The 15203-nt window shown below is 39.6% G+C and overlaps 1 pseudogene across 1 annotated transcript in view; it reads right to left on the bottom strand.

The window, feature by feature from the left end:
• The window catches only part of LOC308609735 (putative helicase senataxin), a 70022-nt pseudogene that overhangs the window by 34452 nt on the left and 20367 nt on the right, over window positions 1–15203 (bottom strand). The window contains exons 9-10 of the transcript in view: window positions 11936–15104; window positions 2329–2428 (exon numbers count right to left, since the gene is read on the bottom strand). The product of the transcript in view is annotated as a putative helicase senataxin (transcript). The remainder of the gene's footprint in view (window positions 1–2328; window positions 2429–11935; window positions 15105–15203) is intronic.

The raw sequence follows: 15203 nt of genomic DNA on the forward strand, positions 1-15203 counted from the left end.
TTAGAAAGGCCTGCTTACAAGGTTGGCCCCCTTGGAATCTGGGAACTTGGTTTTCCAGACAGCTCTCATCATTTGCTGATGACAATGGCTCACTGTACCTTACCTGTTTGCCAATTTTTTTCTCTACAGCTTATGTCAAACACCCACTTTACTTGTGAAAGTCATGAATGTGGGCTAGGCAGAGGGTGTTTTAGGCACTGGGTCTCTAAGCTTCCCTGGTAGATAATGTGTCACATGGGTTGTCGCAGCCCACTACTGGGAAAATTAAGTGTGTCCTGTGTGACTTCGCTGGGAAATGACTCTTGGAAACTTGCTCCTGGTTTCCTTTTTCCCTTTGCTGATTTTGCTTTGTATCCTTTTGCCATAGAAAGTCACAGCCATGAGCATGAATATAATTCCTGTGAGTCCTCCTAGCGAATCACTGAACTTGGGCATGGACTGGGAGAGCCCTGACACACAGGCATAAACTGCTGAAAAAATGTCCATTAACGGGAGTTCTCTGGTGATCCAGTGGTTAGGACTCGACGCTTTCACTGCTGTGGCCCGGGTTCATTCCCTGGTCAGGGAACTAAGATCCCACAAGCTGCATGGCACTGACAAAAAAAAAAAAACTTCTTTAAAATAATAATAATAAAAATGTCCATCAACAGTAAAATTGTGACACAGTCACATATTGAAATACCACCACAGCAATGAAAAAAATATCAAAGATGCACACAAAATTGATGAATTACGAAGACTTGTTACGTGAAAGAAGTCAGACACAAGAGTAAATGGTATGTGATTCTATCATACCATCAAGATAAATGGATGATAAATCAGTGATTTAAATATTAGAAAGAAATATAAAACTACTACAAGAAAATATGGAAGTATTTATCTGATTTCTAAAACCAACTGAAAAGTAAAGAAATAAATATGGTATTTTTGAACATGTGAAGATAAAAATTGTCTGCCTCAAAAACTGCATGTGAAACTGAACAGCAAATAATGAAATTGAAAAAATTAACAATGCATACAAGTAAGAAAATAACCTCCCTAAGAGAAAAAAAAAGGACAAAAGGCATGAACAGACAATTATCCGCCCCCCCCACCAAGAATATAAAAGACCAATAAAGATTTGAGGACAAAAACTAAAACTTCAAATGAGATACATGTTCCATATAAAACTGGGGGATAAGTTTAAACTAGCAAATGAGAAGAGATACATTCTTACATTCTTATGTCAGAAGTGAAAATGGTATTCTTTTTGGTAGACAGAGGCAATATGAACCGAAAGTCTTAAAATGCACACACTGTTTGATCTAGCAAAGGGATTTATTCAGTGTAACAGTAAAAAACCATAAGTAATGTACATGTCTAACTAGAAATTTCTGGTTAAACAGAACTATGGAATACACTTACAATGGAATAACTACAAACACTGAACATGCTATTATTATTTATCTCTGAAAAGACATTTATAATAGACTAAATGAAAATAAGTCAAATGTAAGCTTCACGAAGGTGGAATTTTATGTTTTCATCACAGCTACATACCTAGCATCTAGAATCATACACTATCAGGTAGTATAAAGTCAGTAAATATTTGCTGAATAAATACATGAAAAAAGTCACTTAGGTAAAATAACCCTACCCACCCACCCTTCACTCAGATGAATAGGAAGTCTAGCAGTAAGATATACAATACTATGTTCATAAGATGATCTCTGAATGATGGGAACTGTGAGTGATGTTTATTTTACTATTGGCTAATATTATCTGAATAATCTACAGTGAACATATAATACCTTCCCCCCCCCAAATATATGTACACGCTTTTTTTCTTAAGTGAATCTATGGAGTGGGATGGACTGCAAGGGGGAAGGAGACAGACGGAGAATTTATACTTTTTATTTTAAAGGGTTCTAAATGCTTGGTTTATTTATAACTAAGACATAACTGTGACACATGCTCCAGACAACTCATGAAGTGAGAGCAGAGACGGCAGAGAGATTTACTCAGAATCTGTACACACGATCATGTCAACACCCCCTCCGCCCCGGCCAATCAAACTCCCTCACTCACCTTCTCTCTCCCTTGCCCAGAATCTAGAGACACTTTGGCCTGTGGTATTCTGCTAGCACAATGGTTAAAACCATGAATTTTATAACTGTCCCAGTAATTATCCTCATTAAGTAAAGACTTTAAACATACTCTTTGTAAGAGCTTACAAATTCACCTCAGGAAACCTATATCCCAGAAAATTCAAGCAATTATTATGTTCCCTCAAATAGCAATCTCCAATTATTATATGATAGAGCCCAAGTTACATAAGAAAGAACTTACCCACAAACTCCCAGTATTTTGTATAATCAGCAGGAAATTTTCGTAAATGCAACTGATGGAATTTCTCTTTGTTTGGAGAGCTGTTCCATTCCTGTGCCATCTACGCAAAGCAAAAAAAGCAACTTAAGAAAGCAAAAACATCTGAAAAGCCAATGTTAAACGGCAAAATTTTCCAAAGTAAGCTACCATAAAATCCAGAACCTAGAACACCTGTGTGACACAAACATTAAAAATTAATTTGGGACTTCTGGTTTCCAGCTTGGCATGTAAGGAACTTAGAAGTCGCCACTCCATCCTAACAAGTAAAAAGAGACAAAAAGGTGGATACAGACAATCACAACTTGCCAGTGCAGAAAACTCTTAAGTAGAAACCTCCATGCCAGGAGGAAATCCTGAACTGGATGCGACAAACTGTTGGAGGCTCAGCATGATCTCTCTTAAAAACTCTAGGGGGACCCAGTCATAAAAGGGACTACACACTTTGGTGAGTCTTACCTCTAGGAGCTCGAACAGGCCCTCACAGTGAACACTGAAGAAAATTCCCTGTGTGCTTCCAGCGGGGGTGGAGGGTTGGTGGGGACTGGGGTAAAGGAACCATTGTGTAATACACCAGAGCATTCTTGACCTTCTTAACAAGGCCTGATCTATGAGATGCTATTTTACCGGAGTCAAAGTTGCTGGGATTTTATCAGAGCTTAAACTACTTGAGGGAAGAAAACCAGCTCCAGCCCATTCTAACCATCCTGTCTCACCCAAGGAGGTGGGGGGAAACTAAGAAGCATGTGGTGTAAAGTTCTTAGTCCAGAGGCAAAGGCTCACTAAAAGAGTGACACCTTATCATAGGACTATGGAATGGTCTTCCTTCTCCCATACCTCATTTCTATATCACTAAAGGCCTATTTACTGCTGTTCCTTTTATTTAGTAGATTACGTCTGCCTTGCAACAAAAAATTACAAGGCATACTCAAAGGCAAAAAACACAGTTTGCACAGAATAAAGAAGCACTAAAACCTGTCAGATATGGCAGGAATACTGGAATTATCAGACCAGGAATTTTTTTTTAAACTATAATTAATATACTAAGAGTTTAATGAAAAAAGGAGGCCATGAAATAATAGATGGGTAATGTAATGAATGAGATGTAAAGTAGAAAGAATCAAAAGGTAATGCCAGAGATCAAAAACACTGTAACAGAAATGAAGGATGCCTCTGATGGCCTCATTAGTACACTGGACATTGCTGAGGAAACAATCTCTGAGCTTGAGGCTACAGCAATAGAAGCTACCAAAGCTGAAAAGCAAGGAGAAAAAAATGGGTAAAAAAAAAACACACCCCAGAATATCCAAGACTGTGAGATAATGACAAAAGATGCAGCATACACATAATGGAGATATGAGAAGAAGAGAGAGAGAAAAAGAAGCAGTATTTGAGGTATAATGACTCAGAGTTTTCCAAGATTAACATCAGACACCAAATCACAGATCCAGGAAGCTCCAAGACCAAGCAGAATAAATGCCAGAAACTACACCTAGGCATATCATATTCAACCTTCAGGAATATGAAATATCAAAGATAAAGGAAAACAAAAATCATGAAAGAAGCCTGTGGGAATAAACACCTTATTTATAGAGGAGGAAGGATAAGAATTACATCTAACTTCTCCTCAGAAACCATGCAAGCAAGGAGAGAGTAGTGAAATATTTAGACTGTTGAAAGAAAAAATCCTACCAATCTAGAATTCGGAATCCTGAAAAATTATCCTTTAAAAGTGAAGGAGAAGGGCTTCTCTGGTGGCACAGTGGTTAAGAATCTGCCTGCCAACACAGGGGACACAGGTTCGATCCCTGGTCCAGGAAGATCTCACATGCCACAGAGCAACTAAGCCCGTGAGCCACAACTACTGAGCCCGCATGCCACAACCACTGAAGCCCACATGCCTAGAGCCCGTGCTCCATAACAAGAGAAGCCACTGCAATGAGAAGCCCGCACACCGCAAAGAGTAGCCCCTGCTCGCTGCAACTAGAGGAAGCCTGTGCACAGCAATGAAGACCCAATGCAGCCAAAAATAAATAAACTAAATTTATTTAAAAAAGAAAAAAAAATAACTCAACAGTAAGAAAACAGACAACCTGATGAAAAAGATGTGCAAAAGGCCTGGACAGACACCTCACCAAAGTAGATATACCGACCGTAAATTAGTATATGAAAAAATGCTCCATATCTTATGTCATCAAAGGAATGCAAATTAAAACAACAAGATACTATTACACACGTATTAGAATGGCCAAAATCTGGAGCACTGACAGGACCAAATGCTGACGGGGTTGTGGAACAGTAGGAACTCTCATTTATTGCTCGTGGGAATGTAAAATGGCACCATCACTTTTTTTTTTTTTTCTTTTTTTTTGCTGAGCCACGTGGCTTGTGGGATTTAGTTCCCTGACCGGGGATCAAACCTGTGCCCCCTGCAAGTGGAAGTGCAGAGTCCTAACCACTGGACCACCAGGAAATTCCCAAGATGGTACCACCACTTTGGAAGACTGTTCGGTGGTTTCCTATGAAACTAAACATATTCTTACCGTAGGATCCAGCAATAGTGCCCTCACTATTTATCCAAATGAACTGAAAACTTATATTTACGTTAAAAACCTGCACATGGATATTTATAGCAGCTTTATTCATAACTGCCTAAACTTGGAAGCAACCAAGATGCCCTTCAGTGGGTGAACGGATAAACCAACTATGGTACAACCAGACAATGGAATATTATTTAGCGCTAAAAAGAAATGAGCTATGAAGCCATGAAAAGACACAGAAGGACCTGAAATGCACATTACTAAGTGAAAGAAGCCAATCTGGAAAGGCTACATACTGTGTGATTCCAACTATTTGACATGCTGGAGAAAGCAAACTATGGAGACAGTAAAAGGATGAGTGATTGCCAGGGTTGAGACTGTGGAGGGGTGAACAGGCAGAGCAGAGAGGATTTTTAGGGCAGGGAAAGTACTCTGATATTAAAAGACTGCTACATGTCATTATACGTTTGTCCAAACCCTTAGAATATACAAATCAAGAGTGAACCCTAATGAAAACTATGGACTCTGGGTGGTAATGACGTGTCAATGTAGGTTCATCAGTTGTACAAATGTACTACATTGGTAGGGGATGTTGATAATGGGGGATGCTATGCAGAGTTTCTCTAGCTCGCTGCAACTAGAGAAAGCCTGTGTGCATCAACCAAGACCCAAGCCAGCCAAAAATGAATCACATAAATTTCTATATATATTTTAAAAAGATAAGTACTGAGTACTATCTCCAAAATTTACGCCCAATGAATTCACTTCTCTTTATTTCCATAGCTACCACATAGATCAAGCTACCATCATCTTTCTCCTGGGCTATTATAATAGCCCCCGACAGGTCTACTGCATCTATGCTTACCTTTCTACAGTTATTCTCTAATGAGCAACTAAGAATGTTTTCTTTAAAACAAAAAAGTAAACTATTACATATTGCTACTCCCCCAGCCTAAACACCAACCAACTAAAAATCCTCCAACATCTTCTCACTGTACTGAGAATGAAACCCCAACCTGCACTTACAGGGTTGTATACCATCCAGCTCTTGACTGATTTCTGCAATCTTACTTCATTTCCCTTTACCTCTAAGTTACCTCACTCCAGTCACATCAGCCTAATCTCTTTGCTCACATATGCTCAGTTAGGCCTACTTCAAAGCATTATAGTCTTGACCCGCCCCCCTCCTCTGCACAAAACCCTCCTCTCCTGGCTCTCAGCCCGATCTCAAAAGCAGCCTCCCAATGTCGCTCATCATATCAACCTGTTTTGTTTCCTTCACAGAACAAATTATAACAGGAAATTAGCTAAAAATGGTGCACTCTCCCTATAAGGGGTGTGGGCACTAAGAATCACAGCTGGTACTCCAGAAGGGCCCCCTTTCTGCCTGCTCCTTGTCTACACAACCTAAAAAGCAGCTGCCAATTACACTCTGCATACACGTGCATGCACACACAGGTAGCCGAAGGGGACTGCAGACAGAGCCAGCAAACCAAAACTTTAAGAAAATAGAGTATTTGCCAAAACTGACCAAAAAAATTGGTCCCTGTCAAAATAGTGCACATTTATCTAATATTTTTGTGTGTTAAACGTAAGGATTAAAAACTAATATATCCTCTATCAGTCACATCAGTACACAAAAGACTCATATTTCTTTTTTTCCCCCCACACACTGTACTTTATTTTTACAAGAGATAAATAAACTGACACCAAGCATTGCAAATGGATGACCACAACAAAAGCAACAATGATTGCAATTACCAAACACGAAACAGACTCATACTATGTCATAATATTGACATTCAGTCCAGGAATCCTCCACTGTAACAGCTCCTTTACTTTGCTGTGAAAATTGACTTGTATACTTTTTGCCTCTGAGTCCTGTGGGATTTTTTTTTTTATTCAAGAGACTCATATTTCTAAAAGTTGAATTTGCTCGTTTGCCCTTTGGGGCAAGGGATAATTCTACGCAATGTCATTGCATTCCACCTGCAATAAGACATAAGAACTGGATAACCAAACACTGCGTTTCATGTCCTAAATAGGATACCAACCACATTTCTGTCAAAGGACTCTAAACACACTTCAGCATTCCATTAACAAACAATATTATGAAGTCAAATTACATCCAAATGAGGATAAGAAGCCTTGGCCCAAGACTGTGGTTGATGCCACAGTCTCTGGCTTATAAGAAAGAATAAACATTAAAAGTAATCAAGGTATCTGAGAATTCTCTGGCAGTTCAGTTGTTAGTGCTTTCACTGCTGAGGGCCCAGGTTCAATCCCTGGTCAGGCAACTAAGATCCCACAAGCCACACGTTACAGTGGGAAAAAAAAAAGGAATCAAGGTATATTAATAATACCATTAATAAATGTTGGCCTATATAAACTAGAAATGCTAAAACAATGCTGTTTCACTACATGGTTAAAGAAAAAGAACAAGATTGCAAAAATAAGAAAAAAAGAACAAGATAAAACTTCATGGTAAAGATGACAGATTGAACACAGGCATTTCCTTTCATTCCCCTGAAACCCCACTAAAACACCCAAGGGATTTTTCACAACAGGATTAATTCATTAGGATGAAGAGAACAGAAGACGAGGCAAGAGTATCAATATCTGGGAAGCTGGTAAGCAGATGGATGAATGGTTAACTAACTCAGCAAGTCCAAGAAGCTGAACTCTAAGAAGGAAGTGTCTGACATACACCTCTAGGAGGAGGAGGGCTGAAGGGAGACTGCCCATCCCTGTTCCTAGCAAAAAGCTAGAGTGGTTTCACTTCTATAAAGTGTGACCGTCTCTGCCTGTGGGGCAGCAGATAGAGAGGGGATACTGTACTTAAAAAAAAAAAGGTGGGGGGGGCGTCCCTGGTGGTACAGTGGTTAGGCATCTGCCTGCCAATGCAGGGGCCACGGGTTCTATTCCTGGTCTGGGAAGATCCCACGTGCCGTGGAGCAACTAAGCCCATGCACTACAACTACTGAGCCTGCGCTCTGGAGTCTTTGAGCCACAACTACGGAAGCCCTCGCCACAACTAGGGAAAAGCCCACGTGCAGCAACGAAGACCCAACACAGCCAAAAATAAATAAAATAATTTTAAAAATAAAATAATTTTTAAACAGGGAATTAAGCAAGTATTTAGATACTGAATGCCTGGACCTTTCCCTCTGCCCCCACCCTCACCCCACAGTCAGCTCCCCATCAAGCCTATGCTTTCCAGGCAATCGATCTGAAGATTCTTCTTGGGGAAATCTGACCTCACTAAGAGGGGAAAAGAAAAGACTAAAAACAGTGACATGAGGGTGGGGATGAGGCTTCCCAATAAAATGCCAAATGGTCAACAAGCCTATCCCTTTCACTCAGAGCTTCTAATCTGTTTTAAAATCTTACATGTAACAAAATATAGATTATAACTATACCTAAGCATGTAATCTTAATATAAAGAATGAAACTAATTTGGATTTCACCATGTGATGGTGTCCTTCAGATCACATTTGACTTCCACAGTGCAAATAATAAAGGACCATTTTAGTACAAGTATCTCTTTTCCTAAGCATCTCTTTTGACCTGTCATTATTTAAATGCATCCTCTTTTCTTATAGCATTAAAAAGTTGAGATATAGTTCACAATATAAAATTCACCACTTTAAAGTGTGCACACTACAGTGTGTTTTTAGTACATTCACTATTTTGTGTAACCATCACCATTATCTAATTCCAGAACATTCCCACCATCCCAAAACAAGCCTTATACCTATTAGCAGTCAGTCCTAATTCCCACACCCCTCCCTCACCCATCCCCTGGCGACTACTAATCCACTTTCTGTCTCTACGGATGTGCCTATTCTGGAAAATTCATATAAATGGAATTACACAATGTGTGGCCTTCTGTACCTGGCTTCTTTCACTTAGCATAATATTTTCCAGGCTCATCAAGGAACAGGTAAAAGTACATAGAACGGGTCATTCCTTTTAATAGTAGACTAATATTCCATTGTAGGCATATACCATGTTTTGTTTACCCATTCATCTCCTGATGGACATCTCGGCTGTTTACAACTTTTGGCTATTATGAACAATGCTCCAATCTGCTTGTTAGTATCCTGTTCTTAAATGTGAGTAAACCAACAAAAATCATTAGACATGTGAAGAAAGGAGTTAACATGAAAGGTCTGTAGACACTAAAATGAATAGGAAAAAAGCAACTGGGAAAACAGGGACAATGAAAAGAGAAGAAAACTTTCAACTAACTTTAAACTTATCATTAATTAACTTCAGGTAGTAAAAAATACTATGCACATGAAGAAAGCACACAATCCTATAAAGAGGAATAATGAGAGGACAAGAGTACTGTGAAACTAAAAATATGCTCAAAAATTTTTTCAATAGACTTGGACGCTGAGAAAGTCTCCAAGGAAGGAGAATGACGATGACAACAACAAAGACAGAGATGGCAAAATAGAAAGAAATTTTAAGACATGCAAAGTTTCAAAATTTATCTCCTACACATTCTTTTCTCAGGAAGCTTGAAGGATGTGCCTTACTAAAATCAGAGGGTGACAAAAACAGACAACCCTGGGTACAGGAGACAAATATCCAACACAGGAAAGAAGGAAATGCAAGCCCTAGGATGAGGATGGTGAGCATTTCAGGTTAACCATCCTAAACCAAGAAGATGAAATTTATCAACTATCTGATGTGCCTGATCATACTGAGAGACCTAAACATCCAAGAGACAGCCTGAAGCTAAATTAGTAATAAGTACATAGAAAATTAAGTAAACAATAAATCCAGAGAAAGCAAAGAGTCGGAAACGAAAAGTAGTTACAACTACCACATGACTTAGTCGCGGACACTTTTGTTTTTAATTCAAAGACCTTATTCTCTTTTGTTTAAATTAATTTATTTTTGCTGTGTTGGGTCTTCGTTTCTGTGCGAGGGCTTTCTCTAGTTGCGGCAAGCGGGGGCTACTCTTCATCGCAGTGCGTGGGCCTCTCACTATCGCAGCCTCTCTAGTTGGGGAGCACAGGCTCCAAACACGCAGGCTCAGTACTTGTGGCTCACGGGCATAGCTGCTCCATGGCACGTGGGATCCTCCCAGACCAGGGCTCGAACCTGTGACCCCTGCATTAGCAGGCAGATTCTCAACCACTGCGCCACCAGGGAAGCCCAGTGGACACCTTTTATATCGTCAAAATAATAACAAATACTGACCTAAAAATTACAAGACTACTCCATAGTGAGGATGGGAAAACAGGAGAGGTGTGTGTGAACACAGGGCTGGGAAGAGAGGGTACTTCCTGTAGTGGGTAATTACAGAAAATATCTAGTACTGAAAAATTAACAAGTCAAAATAGTGGCATGTTATTTAGAAATATGGAAGTAAATAACAAAAGGATCCCTCAAGGATCAAAAATAATTACTTGGAGAGGTGAGAGTGGCTGATTTTTTTTTTTAATAATGGGCCTTCCACAAGTATTTGACTATCTTAAACTTTGTGTATATACAAACGGAACTTGTGCTCATTCTGTTTTGAAAAGGTTCTGGCTACAGAAATGTCCTGAAGGAAGAAATCTTAAAGATAAACATATAAATACTTCTGAACTAAGGGAAAAATAAAATCACAAATGTGTCCTAAATTTAAGGGCTATGAATGGCCTCTAAGCAATTTAGTGTTTTCTGGAAAGGATAAACGTTCAAGAAAAAAATAAGCTCCAAGATGAAGAAAATCTCTGTATATTCCCCAGCTTATTTAACTGTATACACTGTTCACTGAACTAACGATTTTGTAAGGTAAGAAAATCATTCTTGTAATACTATTTCACATTGTTCTTAAGGAGAGAGACTGAAGAGCCTTTATCAGTTAGTTGTTTCTAATGGTTCTGAAACACTAGTAAAATAATTCTTACGACAATGGCTGAAATTTAGGGCATAAATTGACACCAACTTGCCTCTTTGTGCAGTACATCTCCTTTGCCTTTAACAATTCTAAGCTGGATCTTTGCAGTCTCTCTGCCTGCGATATACTTCCTATGGCCAACTCCTTCTGCTCACTCTGGTCTCGGTGTGAATACCATCGCTCACAGAGGCCATCTCACCTTTCAGTCTCAAGTGCCTGCTCCCTTTTGTTCTAGATCATTCTAGAGCACTCTAGAGCCTTTTGTCCCGATCTGAAATGATCATTCCCAGAAGGCAGAGGCCTTGTCTGTCGTGTTCACCACTTTACCCCCGCCAGGTCTGTGATAGTACTGGGCAAGTATCAGGCACCCGAGGATCTGCTGACTGAATACGTGGGTATTTACCTCAGTGCTCTTGGTTTTGAAGAGTCTTGTTGCACACTCACCTTTTGGGTTTTTGTTTTTTAACCAATTTGAAAAAAAGGAAAAATCGACCTGCTGTGAGAACACCAAAAACATCCTTCAAAGTGCAGGTGGATGTTTACACTAAAGAATTACTGTTTTTCTGAGGTTCAAATTTAACTGGGAATCCTATATTTTTCTTGGCAATCCCAGTCAGGCAGTAAGAAAGAGAGAAGAACCAGAATGGGATGTGTTGGGGTAGGGGGGCAGCTAAAGGCTGCTATGAGGCCTAAGAAGTTGGGAAGACAGATGAGAAATTTGGGATTTACTGCTTTGTGCTGACCAGTGTAACTTGCCCTATGCTACCTCCTCAAGAAAACTTCAGTAAAGGTTTACACTACTTTTCAAAAAAAAATAAACTCAGATGAGAGACTATGTCCTCTGAGAAGTCTTCCCTTATTTTACAACGAAAAACGTTTCCTCCTCCTGTGCCACCTCTGGACTTGGTAAACTAGCACTCTGAATTGTGTCTGTAAGCTCCAGAAGGGCAGAGTTTAAGGGTTTCCTCTGTATCACCGGCATCTAGAACAGTGTGGGGCACAATGTCTGTTCAACATGAAATCTACAAGCTACATCTAAATCAAAATGTGATCAGTTATTTTAGCCGTACTCAGCATGGTAAAGAAACGTAATTTCAAAGTCTGAAGGTATACGATTAGAACATATACTTACAGTTTCAAAAGTATTCAGGATCATCAAAGGGAAAAACACATTAAAATAATCTCTACCATCTTGAAATCTCACAGGCACAGGTCTTGTGATGGACTGACAAAGAGTTGAAGGGGGTCCGCACTGATCAAAGTCCACAAACATTGCGTATTTCCATTTTAAGACCTCTTTAACGAAGGTGTCAGAGATGGACTGTGCTGACAAGAAAATGTTTACCGGAGAGGAAGGTGAAAAAGATCTGTTTTCACAAAATGGAACTTTATAGCCTTGCCTGTTGGAATTATTTGGAGTATGAGACTGGAGAACGTTGCACAAACCCTTCATTTCAGCCACTGGCTTCTGAGACACCACAGAGACTGGCTGTGGTAATTTCAAAGCAGATTGTACCCCACTTGACTTATTTTGCAGAGTTGGTAAGAGCGCTGACGTATTTACCAAAGACTTGTAAAGACCAGCAATTCGTGAAGTACTACTGGAGGTAAATATCTTAGCAGTGGGAGGTCTCGAAGGTTTAGATGAAGAGAGAGGCAAGCCAGGTCTACGAAATGTATCTTCATCTGCTGCTTTAGCTTCAGAGTGTTTGGAACAGTATTCACCCTGGTTTTCCAGTGTTTCCACACAATCTTGGTATTTACATTTTGTGCTACTCCAAGATTCCAACTGAGGCCGACTCACAGAATCTTCTTCTACCTGGACTGTATCTTTTCCATGAACTACTTCAATGAGTTCATCATTCTCTTTCTCCATTTGTGAACATAAATCCATATCTTCTGGATCACATTGTGTTAAAAATATATTATCCTCCTCTATGTCACTGTTGGATTCAGGTTCTCCCTCCTTCAAAGCTGCCTCTGCTGCTTTTTTAATGACCTCTTCAGGTACATAAGCTGGACCATAACCCCAATCATCTGTGATATCCCCTACATGTGTCAAGCACGAATTCTCTTCATTCTCTTGAACTGAATTCTTGTTGTCTGGTCTCTGATCTTGCCGAACTGAAAACACTTCACATGGACTTTCAAACTCAAAAAAATGAGAATCCGATTCCTCAAACCGCAGAAGGGACCTTGTATTTTCTTCCTTTATTACATTCTGTTCCACATTTGTGTTAGCTATTGAAGTATGATGCTCTGGACATCCTTTCTCAATGCACGTCTTACCCTGTTTAATGTGTTTCTTAAAACCCACAATTCTTTCATCATCATCATCATCTTCATCAGATTCTGAAATAATAATGACGTGTCCAGAGCAGGTTTCCCTGACACTATTTTGGTTGGCTGTCAAACATCTTCTATCATCTTTAACTTTTCTTTGTAGCTGGGATAAACTTCTTTGGGTTGAACCTGATGGGAACTTAATAACACTGGCTTGAGCTATTAAAGATAATATGTGGAGGTCTCTGTCTATCTGAGAATCTGTTAAAGGGTCAGACTTAGGACTGATGCTAAGGACCTGTTCTCTTAAATCAGAAGAAAAATCAACAGTACTCTTGCTAATTCCCATATCTCTTGATTCAAGTCCAGTCACAGGATCTTTAAAGGGAGGTGTTTTCTCCACAAAAATATTGGTCATTTCTGTGAATGAGACCAAATCTTTATTACCAACATGACATTCTAGTATTTGACAACTGATATCAGGGGTGGAGAAAATGTCCAACTCTTCTTCCTGTACTTGTTTCTTTTTCAGCAGTAAACTGTTTTCAGGTTTTTGTTGTCCATTTTTATCATCCAGAACACCACTAGGGCCTAAAGAGAGATTGTGTATGAAGCCATCTATCTCCTTTCTGACCTCCTGTATCTTTCTTTGAACAGAAACTTTCAATGCTAGATACAGTCAGGTTTTCCTCTAAAGTGGTACTTTTCCTGTCTTGCTTTTTCATTACATGCAATAACTTAGCACAGATTTCATCTTTATGTGCCTTAGTTTTTGCTTTTGAGGTTTTGCCAAGAGCATCATCCTTTAAAGAGAAATCCTCATCTGATGTGGACACTTTTTCCAGAGAGTCATTGCTAGAATCAGTCAACAAACCTGTTGATGTGATTATTCCTCTGTCAAATACCTTTTCTGGACCATTTCTTGAAGTACAGTTCTGTGGGGTATATGAGGAATTCTCTTTTACAGACTTATGCTTCCCTGTACTTATTTTAACTTGGCCTCGAGCTCTTTCATTCACAAGCCTTTTACTACTCGGCTTCAAGCACAACTCAGCTGAGAGATGGTCTTTGAGTTTCAAATCTTTTAGATAAGTTTGCTCATTATCCTCTTCTATGGCATTATGTGCCTTGCTGAAAATACTCTCTTTCACTTGACATGCATCAGCTTTCATCGGTTCTTTAGAGAATGTTGGGCTGGAGTTTTCCAGACAGTGCCTTTGTTTTTTAGACTTCTTCCCTGTTTGTTCACTTTCTTCTTTATTGTAAGATGCAGGAGGTGTTTTACATGGAGGAGTCAGATCCACAGAAGTGCTACACTGAGGCACTTTGAATTTTATGTTTCTAATAATTTGCTTTAAACAAGTTTGTAACTCATGGGTTTCCTGACTAGTCAACTGCCAACCTAAAGATATATTTCCTCGTAGGTATAAGTTGAGCTTATCCCAGAATCGCTTACAAAGAATCTGCTGCCCAAGCTGATAGCCTTCTTTAAGGAGACTTCTGATCAGCTGCACACAAGCAAGTTGTACAGAGTTAGATGGCACTGAATGCAGTGACAGAGATATCATTGTTGTGCCTTTGGAGCAGTTTCCAGATGACTTCTCAGAACTCCGAGCAAACGCGGTGGTGGGAAGCTTGGCACATTTTACGATGGTTTCCACCCACTGCTGGGAACTAACCCACAGCAAATGCAAACACTTTTTATTTCTATGCAGTTCAATCACTGACACCAAAATCAGAAGGAAAACCTCAGTGACTGTGTCACACACGGCGTCCATCTGGTTGAGGACGTCTTTGACTTCAGAATGCAGATGATGAATAACCTCCACTATATAAGCCACACCCAGATCCTTAAGATCCATGAGGGACTGCACAAAGGGGATGAACCACAGAAACGTGCTGTTATGAACACGCATGTCTTGACCGATATCTGACTGAAGCACATTAGCTAATGTTTCCATTTCTTCATACATGTTAGGACAATAATCTGGGCAAATGGCTGATCTCCACCCTGAATCCTAAAATGAAAGAGATACTGACATTCAGATAAACAAGCACCATTCATGACAGGTTTAACACAAAAGTTGCCAACAAGAAAATACACTGCTCAACTTTCC

The sequence above is a fragment of the Mesoplodon bidens genome (genome assembly GCF_964165515.1).
Source record: "Mesoplodon bidens genome assembly, chromosome: Y".
Classification (NCBI taxonomy): Eukaryota; Metazoa; Chordata; class Mammalia; order Artiodactyla; family Ziphiidae; genus Mesoplodon; species Mesoplodon bidens.